This window comes from Hippocampus zosterae, chromosome 16 (genome assembly GCF_025434085.1).
Source record: "Hippocampus zosterae strain Florida chromosome 16, ASM2543408v3, whole genome shotgun sequence".
NCBI lineage: Eukaryota > Metazoa > Chordata > Actinopteri > Syngnathiformes > Syngnathidae > Hippocampus > Hippocampus zosterae.
This window is the reverse complement of record NC_067466.1, coordinates 6,087,370-6,100,341: the sequence shown is the minus strand read 5'-3', so window position 1 is coordinate 6,100,341 and position 12,972 is coordinate 6,087,370. Positions and strand designations below refer to the sequence as shown.

At 46.9% G+C, this 12,972-nt stretch overlaps 1 protein-coding gene across 16 annotated transcripts in view; it reads right to left on the bottom strand.

Annotated features, from left to right (window-relative positions):
- LOC127587825 (uncharacterized) overlaps nucleotides 1-12,972 on the bottom strand; it is a 257,761-nt gene that overhangs the window by 218,152 nt on the left and 26,637 nt on the right. Inside the window, exon 2 of one of the 16 annotated variants that reach the window (XM_052046309.1) lies at nucleotides 1,246-1,391. The exons of the other annotated variants lie outside the window; for them this stretch is intronic. The gene's annotated coding sequence lies outside the window, so the exon portion shown is untranslated. Of the gene's footprint in view, nucleotides 1-1,245; nucleotides 1,392-12,972 lie in introns of those variants that run through there. 16 annotated transcript variants of the gene reach the window in all.

Below are 12,972 nucleotides of genomic sequence, written 5' to 3'. Positions count from 1 at the left end.
GGTGTTAATGTTGTTGGGGATGTTCATGGGAGTGAATGTGACTGATTTGTGAATGTATGTGAGCAGTCCTCCTCCTCCCTTGTGTTCTCTGTCTTTCCTAATGCTGGTGTAGTTGGTGAGACGAGGTGTGTTGTGTTGTTTTTCTAGTTTGGTTTCTTGTATGGTGATGATGTCTGCGTGCTGTTGTGAGGCGAGTTCTTCTAGTTCTGTTTTCTTGTTTTGGATGCCGTTGATGTTTATTTGTAGTATGGTCAGTGTGTGTTTGTTGTTTTTGTTGGTGGGTGTTGTTCTTTGTGGGTTGTTCGGGGGTTGTGGTGTTGGGGTGTTTGTTGTTTGCGTGTGTGTTCTGCATGTCCACGTGTTTGTGTATTGGCGGGTGGTGATGCCGGAGCAATGTCTGTGTATCCAGTGTGGGTGTGTTGAGTTGCATCTGAGTGAGGTTTGTCTGCGTGTGATGATTCTATTGCAGCTATTGCAGGTCCAGGTTTGGGGGGGTGGTCTTGTGTTTGTTGTATCTCTGTTGGAGTTGTCTGTCCGTGTTGCCTTTGAGGGTAGTGTTGGTGAGGCGAGTGTGTTGTTTTGGTCTGTTTGTGCTCTGCTGCCTGTTGGTGTCCTACGAGGTGTTGTTGTTCGTGGTGGTGTTTTGGGATGTAGTCTGCATTTCCATGTTATGTTGTATTGTCTAGTGTTTATGTTTGTGCAATGTTTGTGTACCCAGTGTGGTGTGTGGTGGTTGCATCTGAAGGATGTCTGTCTTCTTGTAATCTGTTGTGTGCAAATGTCGCATGTCCAGGTAGTTTGTTGTGTGTGTGTTTGTTGCGTGCGTGAGAGTGTCTGTGTGGGCCCCGGATTTGTCTCTATGTCCCCCGCCTGGAGCAAAAGGTCCGCCCGCCACCCTGCCAGGTTCAGGGGGCGGTTAGCCGAAAAAAAAAAAAACGGCCGTAAGGGCACCCCGTTCGGGGTGCAGGGATTGGTTCCTGGATTTGTCCCCCAGTTCGGGGGGAACCCTCCAACTGCGAGTAAGCCAAGGAGTTTGGAGGTACAGCGGGTTGACAGCAGTGTGATCGAGCAGATTAGATAGAGTAGAATTTGAATGGGGCTTCACTGATTTATTTCATACAATTAATATCTAAAACACAGTTGAAAAATATTTGATTGTTAAAATATTTAAATACAAGAACTATATCAAGAAATTAACAAAACATAGTTTTTTTAGTTAGGAGAAAAGTCTAAAAACATCACAAATGACAAACGTTGTGCCTCTCCTCCTCCTGTTCTTCAATGAAGCTGATCACCCTCCAGCTCCCGTTAGAAACATCGTGCTGCTGAAGGTGTGCCGGCAGAATGGTTGTGATACAGGAGGTGCTGTGGACTCTCCCAGAAACGAGGACCTAGTTTAGTTGTAGATCCAGTAAAACATAGTGCAAATGTGACATTATTTATAATGCACAGTTACAGTCTTGTGAATATTAAAAAATGTACTTCATGTAATGCAGGAAGCGAATATTTCAAACGAACTAAGGCAGCAAACAGTAAGAGCAAAATCGTGTTCCAAACATTAACTCTTTTTTTAAATGTCAATTAGCTTGTGAGTAATAAGACAAAATGTGACTGTCAGACAGAGAACTGTCAGAGCAAACGGCAGATTTTAGAAAGTCGTGCCGAAATAAATCTGCACCCGACTGCGACTGTCAGCGTTGAACTGCCGCCATTGCTGTCAAAGTCAGACACATCTCCAAAATTGTTGGAGCAAATTTTTAAGCAGGCTTCATCTTGATAAATTGACCACGTATTTGACATTTACACCATAACGTTACCGCCTAAAATAATCGTAAAACAAAATTTTGTGTAACAACAAGAGTAATATGTACCCCAAAAGCTTTCAAAGCGTCTGAAAGTTTTCTCCTCCGTTTTTGTTGGGGCTTGGCTCGAAATGCATCATGATTGGCCGCCCGAAGTCCACGTGTCTGTCGGACGTGCTCTCATTGGTCTACAATACCATCACGGATGAATAAATACTCAAAGGGCTTGCCAGGCAAGCCCTTTGAACCCTTTAAATACTCAATGGGCTTGCCTGGCAAGCCCTTTGAGTATTTATTCCATATTGCCCACTAGTTCACTAGTAAGGTCATTTTGACGCTTACTAGTGAACATGTAAGGCCATAAATGTGCCCACTAGTTCACTAGTAAGATCATTTTGAGGCTTACTAGTTGACATGTAAGCCACAAAACGCCCGCTAGTTCACTAGTAAGATAATTTTGAGGCTTCTAGTGAACATGTAAGCCACAGAACGCCCACTAGTTCACTAGTAAGATCATTTTGACGCTTACTAGTGAACATGTAAGCCACAAAACGCTCACTAGTTCACTAGTAAGGTCATTTTGACGCTTACTAGTGAACATGTAAGCCACAAAACGCTCACTGGTTCACTAGTAAGGTAATTTTGACGCTTACTAGTGAACATGTAAGCCACAAAACGCCCACTAGTTCCCTAGTAAGATCATTTTGACACTTATTTATGAACATGTCAGCCACAAAACGCTCACTCGTTCACTAGTAAGATCATTTTGACGCTTACTAGTGAACATGTAAGCCACAAAACGCCCACTAGTTCACTAGTAAGGTCATTTTGACGCTTACTAGTGAACATGTAAGCCACAAAACGCCCACTAGTTCACTAGTAAGATCATTTTGACGCTTACTAGTGAACATGTAAGGCCATAAATGTGCCCACTAGTTCACTAGTAAGTTCATTTTGAGGCTTACTAGTTGACATGTAAGCCACACATCGCCTACTAGTTCACTAGTAAGATCATTTTGAGGCTTACTAGTGAACATGTAAGCCACAAAACGCCCAATAGTTCACTAGTAAGATCATTTTGACGCTTACTAGTGAACATGTAAGCCACAAAACGCTCACTAGTTTACTAGTAAGGTCATTTTGACGCTTACTAGTGAACATGTAAGCCACAAAACGCTCACTAGTAAGGTCATTTTGACGCTTACTAGTGAACATGTAAGCCGCAAAACGCCCACTAGTTCACTAATAAGATTATTTTGACGCTTACTACTGAACATTTAAGGCCATAAATGTGCCCACTAGTTCACTGGTAAGATGATTTTGACGCTTACTAGTGAACATGTAAGGCCATAAATGTGCCCACTTGTAGTGCTAGTGACATTACACTGTACTTGCATTAAATGCAAATAAGGATGATTACGAAAACATGTAACGGTATCCTATTGGCTGTACGTTTCAAAATAGTGTCATCCCACCAGTCAGGGCTCATGATTTTGGAAATTCTGTGCCCACTTAGTTTTTTAAAACAACAATGGCGGACAGTGTCCTGAGACGTATTCGGCGAAGGTGCAGGGCAATAGAGAGTGCCTGTCATCAAGGGTCTGCCGGTGAAAGTGAAGCACGCGCGATAAACATTTCAATTGCTAATTTAAGAAGAGTTAGTGACCAGTTTAGCGCTGATACTATTCAAAGTTTGATTCAAAGTCCAATAGATCTCCGATCTGTCATCATTGCGGGACCCACTCCTAATGGTGGACGTGTTTGTTCCCATGTGGCACATCGTTTGCACACAGGTAAAATGGCTACCATTTTTTGTCATTGGTTTTTCGTATGTATTTTTATTCAAACTACACACGGGTTTTACTGACGACCTGCTGTGACTTACCTTCTATCACCCTGTCAAACGTCGTTTTATACCAGTGGTTTTCCTGCAAATCAGTAGACTATTAAGTAACGCGATGGCTGTACACTTTTAAGCAATAACTAGTGATCTTTTAGTTATTCAATTATAAGTTTGAATTATTTTTTTCTTGAGTAAAATGGTTAGAGAAAATAGCTGCTCGTGGTTTTGAAGCTGCATATACTTTTATGTACATCTGTGTCTATATGCCTGTACTGTATACAGTATATAAAAAACACGTAGTGATTCGTTTGCTTGAATTCCTTAATCCTTTTATTTCCATACTTTAGGTAGACGAGGAAGACCAGCACTTGACATTACAAGTGATCAAATTGAACTGCTCCCCACTCAGGGCTTTACAGTGAGAGCCATCACTGAGATGTTGTGTTGTTCCTCTTCATACCTGCATAAAAAAATGAAGTTTTTTCAGATTTCAGCCAGAAATAGATTTACTCCCATTCATGATGTTGACCTGGAAGAGCATGTCAGAAGATTGCACAGCCAATTTCCCAGATCAGGCTCGGAAGCAAGTGTTCTGCTACATACTCTTGTCCCTTCATGTATATATCATTATATTCATTGTGAAAGTGTACTTTCTTTATTGTGTTGTTTTATGAACCTGTTGCAGATGATGAGGGCATACCTGCGTGCTGATGGTATTGTAGTACAAAGAAAAAGAGTTCGAGAAATCCTCAACCGTATTGAGCCAGCTGCTGCAGCCCAGAGATGGAGACAGACTGTGGCTAGAAGAACATACTATGTGCCATTCCCCAATAGTTTATGGCACATAGATGGGCATATGCGTCTCATTCGGTAATAAGGGATCATCTTATATTTGTACTCGTGGGAGCATTAGAAAGCCATATTGTATGGACAGCACAGATTAAATTGAATTTTATCATTTGTATATCCAAGTTACACAAACTCCAAATTGCCTCCATGTAGTCTTAAGTGCACAGCAATACCTTCTCTACCGAGATGATATTTCAAACAAGATATGAAACTTGATTGTTTTCTTGTATTTAATCATTATTCTTTTCATGTTTGTTTTACAGGTGGGTGTTTGTGACACATGCCGGCATTGATGGGAATTCCAGGCTAATAACGTACCTTCAACTGGAGCACAGACAACACAGCTTTGACAGTGTTGAAATATTTTGTCCAAGCCACCTGCCTGTATGGGTTACCCTCCAGAGTAAGATCCGACCATGGTGGTGAAAACACTGGTTGCTCTTTTAATGAACCTACTGCAGGGACAAGACACCAAAATTATTTCTAGCTCCAGCCAACACCCCCTCACAATTTACTCACACCTCCCATGGCCTGATTATCCACCAACAGGGGCCCTTTTTGGATTATCATTTTGGCATAGGAACTTTCCTTTCCTATCCTAACCGAGTGAGATGAGCCGGTAGCACCTGGAGCAAAGATCGTCTAAATTTTAATAATGCTTAGGAAAGGTTCTGACCATCCTTTACGAAAGGAAAGGAGATATATTATGCAGCAGGAATATTTAAAGGGGAAGTCTTTTTTTATGTTGTTGTTGTTGTTGTTGTCGACCCCACCCGTGCCCCGACATTGGGGGACCGGGCCCTCACTCCGTCTCCCGGATCCCCAGACCCCCCTCCGCCGCCCAGCGGGCGAGCAGGGCCGCCACTCCGCTTGGGTTTCGCCAGAGGTCCTCCGGAGTCAGTGTGGTGGGTATGTTTGTGCAGGTGAACAGGTGTTGTGTGTCGTGCACTTGCGTGCCGCATAGCGCACAGAGTGGTGTTGGGTGTGTGTCCGGTGTAATGTTGTGTAGGTAGGAGTGGAGGGCTGGTGATTTGTTGGTTCGGAGTTGTGCTAGGAGTTGTCTGGTTCTGTGTGGTAGGTCTTGCTCTGATGGGTCTATTTCTGGTGCTGGTGCATGTATTACTTTGTTGTGTTGTCTGGTGTCCAAGTGTGTTTGTACAAAGTGGGTGTGTATGTCTTTCATGTTCTGTTTTATGGTGTCGTTGTTGGTGTCCTGTGGTGCTGTGTCTTTGTTGTGTGTGTAGTTGTTGTTGTGGAAGATTGTTTGTTTCTTTTGTCTGGGTGGTGGTGGTTGTTGAGTGAGTGGGTGTAGTGGGTGGTTTGGGTGTTGGGCTTTTTGTCTGATTTGCGATGCGTGTAGTTTTAGATGGGTGTTCAGTGGGAGAGTTTTTGTTTCCTCATGCAAGTGTTGTATGTTTGTGTCTTGTGTGCATCCTGTTGCTATTCTGAGTGCGGTGTTCTGTGTGGTCTGGAGTTTTGTCTTGTTTGTGTCCGATAGTGTTGGTGACCATATAGTGTTTGCGTATTTGAGGCGTGTGAGTGTGGTTGCTTTGTATGTGGTGAGTATAGTTTCTTTGGATTTTCCCCAGTGAGTGGTTGATAAGGCTTTAAGTATTTTGTTTGATTGCTTGGGGCGGGTTAGAGTGTGTTGTGTGTGTTTTGAGAAGGTGAGTTTGGGGTCCCATGTTAATCCCAGTATTTTGGGTTCGCGGACTGTGGGTAGGGTGGTGTTATCTATTTGTAAAGTGAGCCTGTTGCTGTATTCTGCCGGATCCGGTGTGAACAGAGTGGTGGTGGTTTTGTCTGCGTTGAGTGTGAGTTGGTTCTGTTTTGTCCAGTTGTATATGTCGTGGAGATATTTTTGTACTTGTTGTTGTGCCTGTTGTGGTTTGACATGTGTGGATAGAATGGTGATGTCGTCTGCATATGTAACTGTGTGTACATTTGGAGGTGGTTGTGGTAAGTCTGCCATGTATATGTTGAATAGTGTTGGTGAAAGTACTCCCCCCTGTGGTACCCCCGTTTTCGTGTTTCTGTGTTCTGATGTTTCCCCCCGGTATTGAGTGTATTGTCTGCGTCCCCTTATGTAGTTGAAGATGTATTTGATGATGATGTTTGGGGTGTTAGTGTTGTTGAGTTTGTTTGTGAGTGTGTGTAGGTTTACCGTGTCAAAGGCTTTGGACATGTCTAGGGCTATGGCAACTGTTCGTTGTGGTGGTTTTTGTTGATTGAAACCTGTGGCTATGATGTTGTGTATGTGGTGTAGTGCTGTGGTTGTGGAGTGTTGTTTTCGGAAGCCGTGTTGGTGAGAGGGTAGTTGAGTGTTGTTGGTAATGAAGGGTAGTATTACCTTTTCCATTGTTTTGGCTATTGGGCTGAGTAGTGCTATTGGTCTGTAAGATGGGCCGAGTGCGTGGTTTTTGTTGGGTTTTGGTATTGGGATTATTTTTGCAGTCTTCCATATTGCGGGGATGGTGTTGGTGTTGAGTGATGTGTTGTAAGTGTGTGTGAGTAGTGTTATTGCTTTGGGGCCTAGGTGTTTCAGATGTCTGATGTTTATGTTGTCTGGGCCTGTGGAGTTGTTGCTTTTGGAGCGTTGTAGTGCTTGTTTGACTTGTTGTTCTGTGATGGTTATGGGCGTGGTGTTGAGTTTTCGTATTTTGCGTTGTAGTTGTCTGTATGTTCTGTTGGTTTTGTGTTGTATTATGTTGGTGAATTGTTTGTTGAATGCTCGTGCTTTCTGTTTGTTGGATATTGCCGTGTGTTGTCCGAACTGTATTGTGGTGTTTTCTGGTGCTTTTTGTTCTTTGTTTGATAGTCTTGTTACTGTGTTCCAGAGTATGTGTTGTTTGTGTCTGTGGTTCCATGCATCCGTTAAGTGTTCTTTCCATAGCTCTTGTTTGTGTTTTTGGATTTGTGTGTCTATTTCTTTGTTTAGGTCTGTGATGCGTGGGTCTTGGTGGTTTTGTTGTCTGATGTCGTTTCTTTGGCTGATGAGTGTTCTGATGTGTTGTGGTAGGAGAAGTGATTTGCTTTTTATTTTTCCGTGGGGTATGTGGTGTTTGTCTGCTGTAAGTATGAGGTTTGTGAGCATGGTGTTGGCTGTGTGGATGTTGTCAGGTATGGTTATGTTCTCCAGTGCTGATTCTATTTCAGAGGTGTATCCTTCCCAGTCTGCTTTCCTGTAATTTGTGTAAGTTTGAAGGTGTTGTTGTAGGCGGAAAGGAGCACGCGTGTTGTGTGTGATTTTGATAGGAAGGTGGTCTGAACTGAGTGCGTGTATTGTGGTCCATGTTGTTCTGTTTGTGATGCTGTTGCTGGCTGTTGTGATGTCCGGTGATGTTGGTTGTTGGTTGATGTTTGTAGGTTTTTTGGTGGGTGTGTTTGCGTTTAGAGTGATTTGTTGGGAGTTTTGTAGTATGTCTGCAATGTGGGTGCCTCTGTGGTCGTCGTAGGGAGAGTGCCATTGTGTTGAGTGAGCGTTGATGTCTGCGGTTAGAATGGTGTTGTTCAGCGAGTTTATGTATTGGAAGGTGTTGGTGATGTCTGTGTCTTCTGTGGCGTGGTCTGGTCGGGTGGTATCTCTGGGGGGTATATACATGTTGCATATGTGTAGTCTTTTGTGGTTGGTTATGTGAATCTTTACGGTTTGAATTTCTGTACTGTTGGTGTTAATGTTGTTGGGGATGTTCATGGGAGTGAATGTGTATCTACTGTATATCTATAAAAAAAATCCTCGTCTCACCCCTCAGGTGGTGTCCATCCCTCATTCAGCTGGGGTCCTCTACCAGAGGCCAGGAAGCTTGAGGGTTCTGCGCAGTATCCTTGCCGTTCCCAGCACTGCACATTTCTGGACTGAGATGTCCGATGTTGTTCCTGGGATCTGTTGCAACCACTCATCATCTAGTTTGGGGGTCACTGCCCCGAGTGCTCCGACCACCACAGGCACGACTGTCCCCTTTACCTTCCAGGCTCTCTCCAGCTCCTCTCTGAGCCCTTGGGATTTCTCGAGTTTCTCGTGTTCCTTCTTTCTGATGTTTCCAGCACTTGGGACCGCTACATCCACTACAACGGCTTTCCTCTGCCCTTTATCTATCATCAGGATATCTGGTTGGTTCGCCATTACCATCTTGTCAGTCTGGATCTGGAAGTCCCATAGGATCTTCGCTCTGTCATTCTCCACCACCTTCGGAGGTGTTTCCCATTTTGACCTTGGGGTTTCCAGTCCGTACTCCGCACAGATGTTTCGGTAGACTATGCCAGCCACCTGGTTATGGCGTTCCATATAGGCTTTCCCTGCCAGCACCTTACACCCTGCAGTTATGTGTTAGATCGTCTCAGGTGCCTCTTTGCACAACCTACACCTTGGGTCTTGTCTGGTGTGGTATATCTGGGCCTCAATGGCTCTAGTGCTCAGGGCCTGCTCCTGAGCAGCCAGGATGAGTGCCTCTGTACTGTCCTTCAGGCCAGCCCTCTCTAGCCACTGATGGGAATTCTTGAGATCGGCCACTTCAGTTATGGTCCGGTGGTACATCCCGTGTAGGGGCTTGTCCTCCGATGATGGTCCCTCTTCCAGCGCCTCATCCTCTGTTGCCCATTGTCTGAGACATTCTCTGAGTACGTCATCCGTTGGAGCCTTCTCCTTGATGTATTCATGGAGCTTGGATGTTTCATCCTGGACAGTGGCTCTCACACTCACTAGTCCCCAGCCGCTTTCCTTGTTGCCAGTTCAAGGTTGCCATTGGCTTGTGGTACACCGAGGTACTTGTAGCTGTCCTCAATGTCTGCTATTGTTCCTTCGGGGAGTGAGACCCCTTCAGTCCGGACTACCGTTCCTCTCTTAGTCACCATCCGACTATCACATCCCGATGTCGCTGCTGTAGATCCTGGTTGTGTGGATCAGGGAGTCTATGTCCCTTTCACTCTTAGCATACAGCTTTATGTCATCCATGTAGAGGAGGTGACTGATCGTAGCTTCATTTCTGAGGCTGTATCCATAGCCTGTCTTGGTGATTACTTGGCTTAGGGAGTTCAGTCCTATGCAGAACAGCAATGGGGAGAGTGCATCACCTTGGTATATGCCACATTTGATGGACACTTGGGTAAGTGGCTTGCCATTGGCTTCAAGTGTGGTTTTCCACATCCTCATCAAGTTCGCAACGAAGGCTCTTAGGGTCCTGTTCACCTTATACACATCCAAGCATTCAGTGATCCATGTATGTGGCATCGAGTCATAGGCTTTCTTTTAATCAATCCAGGCTGTGCACAGGTTGGTACATCGGGACCTGCAGTCTTGTGCGACTGTTCTGTCAACCAGGAGCTGATGTTTGGCTCCCCTGGTATCTCTACCAATGCCCTTCCGTGCTTCGCTCATGTATTGATCCATGTGTGCACTTATCTTAGCCGCAACATGAGCTTCCAAAATTGTGGAGGGACAGGTTATTGGCCGATAGTTGGATGCGACTGCACCCTTTGAGGGATCTTTCATGATAAGGATCGTTCGCCCTTCGGTTAGCCATCCTGGGTGAGTCCCATCCCTAGGCAGCTGGTTCATTTGTGCTGCTGGGCGCTCATGGAGTGCTGTGAGTCTCTTTAGCCAGTAAGTGTGGACCATGTCCGGGCCTGGTGCTGTCCAGTTCTTCATATTTGAGACTATTTCCTTTATGTCTGCCACTGTTATGGTAATTGGGTTCTGTTCAGGGAGGTGTCTGTGCTCCTCTCTTTGGGTGACCAGCCATTGTGCACTGCTGTTATGTGCAACCTCCTTCTCCCATCTGCCTCCCCAGTACCTTTCAGTTTCCAGTCTTGGTGGATCAGCTCTGTTGTTAGGACCCTGCCACTGAGCGTACACTTTCGCAGGTTGTGTTGCAAACAGCCTGTTTATTCGTCTGGCCTCATTCTCTTTCGTGTACCGCTTTAGGCGGCTGGACAAGGCTTGGAGCCTTTGTTTCGAGTGCTTCATATATGGTCATCTGGATGTACCTCTCAGGATCGGCCTTTTCATCACACCTCTCTGGACCTCAGTCAATTGACTCACATCTTTCCGAGCCGCCTTGATCTTAGCCTCCAACCGTCTTTTCCATGGTCGGTAATGTATCTCATGGCTTCCATGGTTGCTCTTATAGCCAAGCATCTCAAGGATCACTGATGCTGAAGCGTATATCAGTTCATTTCCGTGATCGTTACGGTAAGGATCGCCCTCAGTGCTGAATTCACACTTTCCAAGAGACTTTCAGGTGGTACTTCACATAGCCGTTGTAATCGGATTCTAGGTTTCCCAGCTTTCATTCTTGCCATGATCTTAGCTTTCAGGTCAGTTGCTGCCTCGCTCAGCATTTCATTCATTGGGGCTGGCCTCCCAATCTCATCATCTGCATTCACTCTGGTATGAACTCCTCCTCTGATCTGGCAGCCTGGGGCCCCTCACCATGGAACCTGCGTTGTACCTCATCAATCTCAAGTTGTGACAGCAGTTGCCGTTTGTGGATGTTGGAACACTGAGTTACGAGTTGTTTCGTGGCCACCCGTGACTGTGGGTTTTGAAGTAACCATTTAGCCCACATTCTCTCCATGTAACCTCTCTGACTAGGCTTGCTTGAGTAGTAGCATTCCAACAGAGCCATGTTATTGCATCTTGCCCATCTCTGCTCCATTTTTCATCAAGGTGCTCTGGTTCCCCAGCACCTGACGCAGACCTTGTTTGGCCGGGCGACGTCTGAGCTGGCATGTCATTCATTTTATTGTCTCTCATCATTGTATGAGGTACGCATTAGCGTGAAGGCTCTTGCCCAAGGACCCACACTGGATGGTGTTATGTGCTCATTTTTTGCCCCAAGTGGGGAGCGGAGGGACGGGCGCTGGGGGGGGGGGGCATCGTGGTGGGGCGGGCCCCTACGCGGGATGTGCCACCGGACCGTGGCTGAGGTGGCTGATCTCAAGAAGTCCTATCGGTGGCTGGAGGGGACTGGCCTGGGGGACAGCGCAGGGGCGCTCATCCTGGCTGCTCAGGAGCGGGCCTTGGGCGCCGGAGCCGTCGAGGCCCGGATGTGCCGCGCCGGACAGGACCCGGGGTGTGGGTTGTGCGGGGAGGCGCCTGGGACGATCCGGCACGTGGCTGCGGGGTGTGGGATGCTGGCAGGGGGGGCCTGCGTGGAGCGCCATGGCCAGGTGGCTGGCGTGGTCTGCCGAGGCATCTGTGCGGAGTGTGGACTGGGGGCCCCGGGGTCGGAGTGGGGGGCACCTCCGAGGGTGGTGGAGGGTGGCGGAGCGGGGATCCTGTGGGACTTCCGGATCCAGACTGGCGGGATGGTGGTGGCGAGCCAGCCAGATGTCGTGGTCGTGGATGGGGGGCGGAGGAGGGCCGTTGTGGTGGATGTGGCGGTCCCAGGTGGTGGAGGCATCGGGAGGGGGGAGCATGGGGGGCTCGGGGGGTACCAGGGGCTCGGGGAGGGGCTGGGGAGGGCCTGGGGGGTGGGGGTGGCGGTCGTGCCTGTGGTGGTCGGGGCGCTCGGGGCAGTGACCCCCGGACTGGATGGGTGGTTGCGACAGATCCCGGGACCAGCGTCGGACATCTCGGTCCGGAGGTGTGCGGTGCTGGGAGCGGCGGGGGTACTGCGCGGGGCCCTCGGGCTTCCTGGCCTCTGGTGGAGGACCCGAGCTGAATGAGGGACGGACACCACCCGAGGACACCTCCTATTGGCTCCATGATAAGAGCTCCACCCAGCAAAGAATTAACCCTTTAAAACCTGATTCTGAGCTTTCACAATTATTTACCGCCATTTGCGTAATATCTACAGTATACAGAAGGAATCAAGCAATTTTTACCAATGTATCTGTAGGTGATGTTTATTTATTATGTACACAGAGATAAAGAGTAATGGCACAGCTCTGCAGTATCTTTCCACTTTTATATATGTATGCTATACTAAATAAAATGAATAGGGCACCATATAATGCAACAGTTATGCAACTCCCTAAATAATGATGTGAATTTTCAGTTGTTGCTAAATCAGTTAGGATGTTATAATTTGTGGTGTAGATGCGAATTTAGGAGAGCAGGACAATATATCGCATTGCAATTGGAGCAGCAGCTTGGTTGATGATGTCCCCAAACCGGCTCATCTATTATATTTGTCGTGCAATACAATGAAAATGAGCACAATTGCAAAACATAGGCTTCTTATATTTTAAAATAAAATAATCACATGTTTACCGTTCTGGGGTTTCTACAATCATGAATGGAGGCATTATTTACAGCAGGTTGATGTTGTTGTTGTTGTTGTCGACCCCACCCGTGCCCCGACATTGGGGGACCGGGCCCTCACTCCGTCTCCCGGATCCCCAGACCCCCCTCCGCCGCCCAGCGGGCGAGCAGGGCCGCCACTCCGCTTGGGTTTCGCCAGAGGTCCTCCGGAGTCAGTGTGGTGGGTATGTTTGTGCAGGTGAACAGGTGTTGTGTGTCGTGCACTTGCGTGCCGC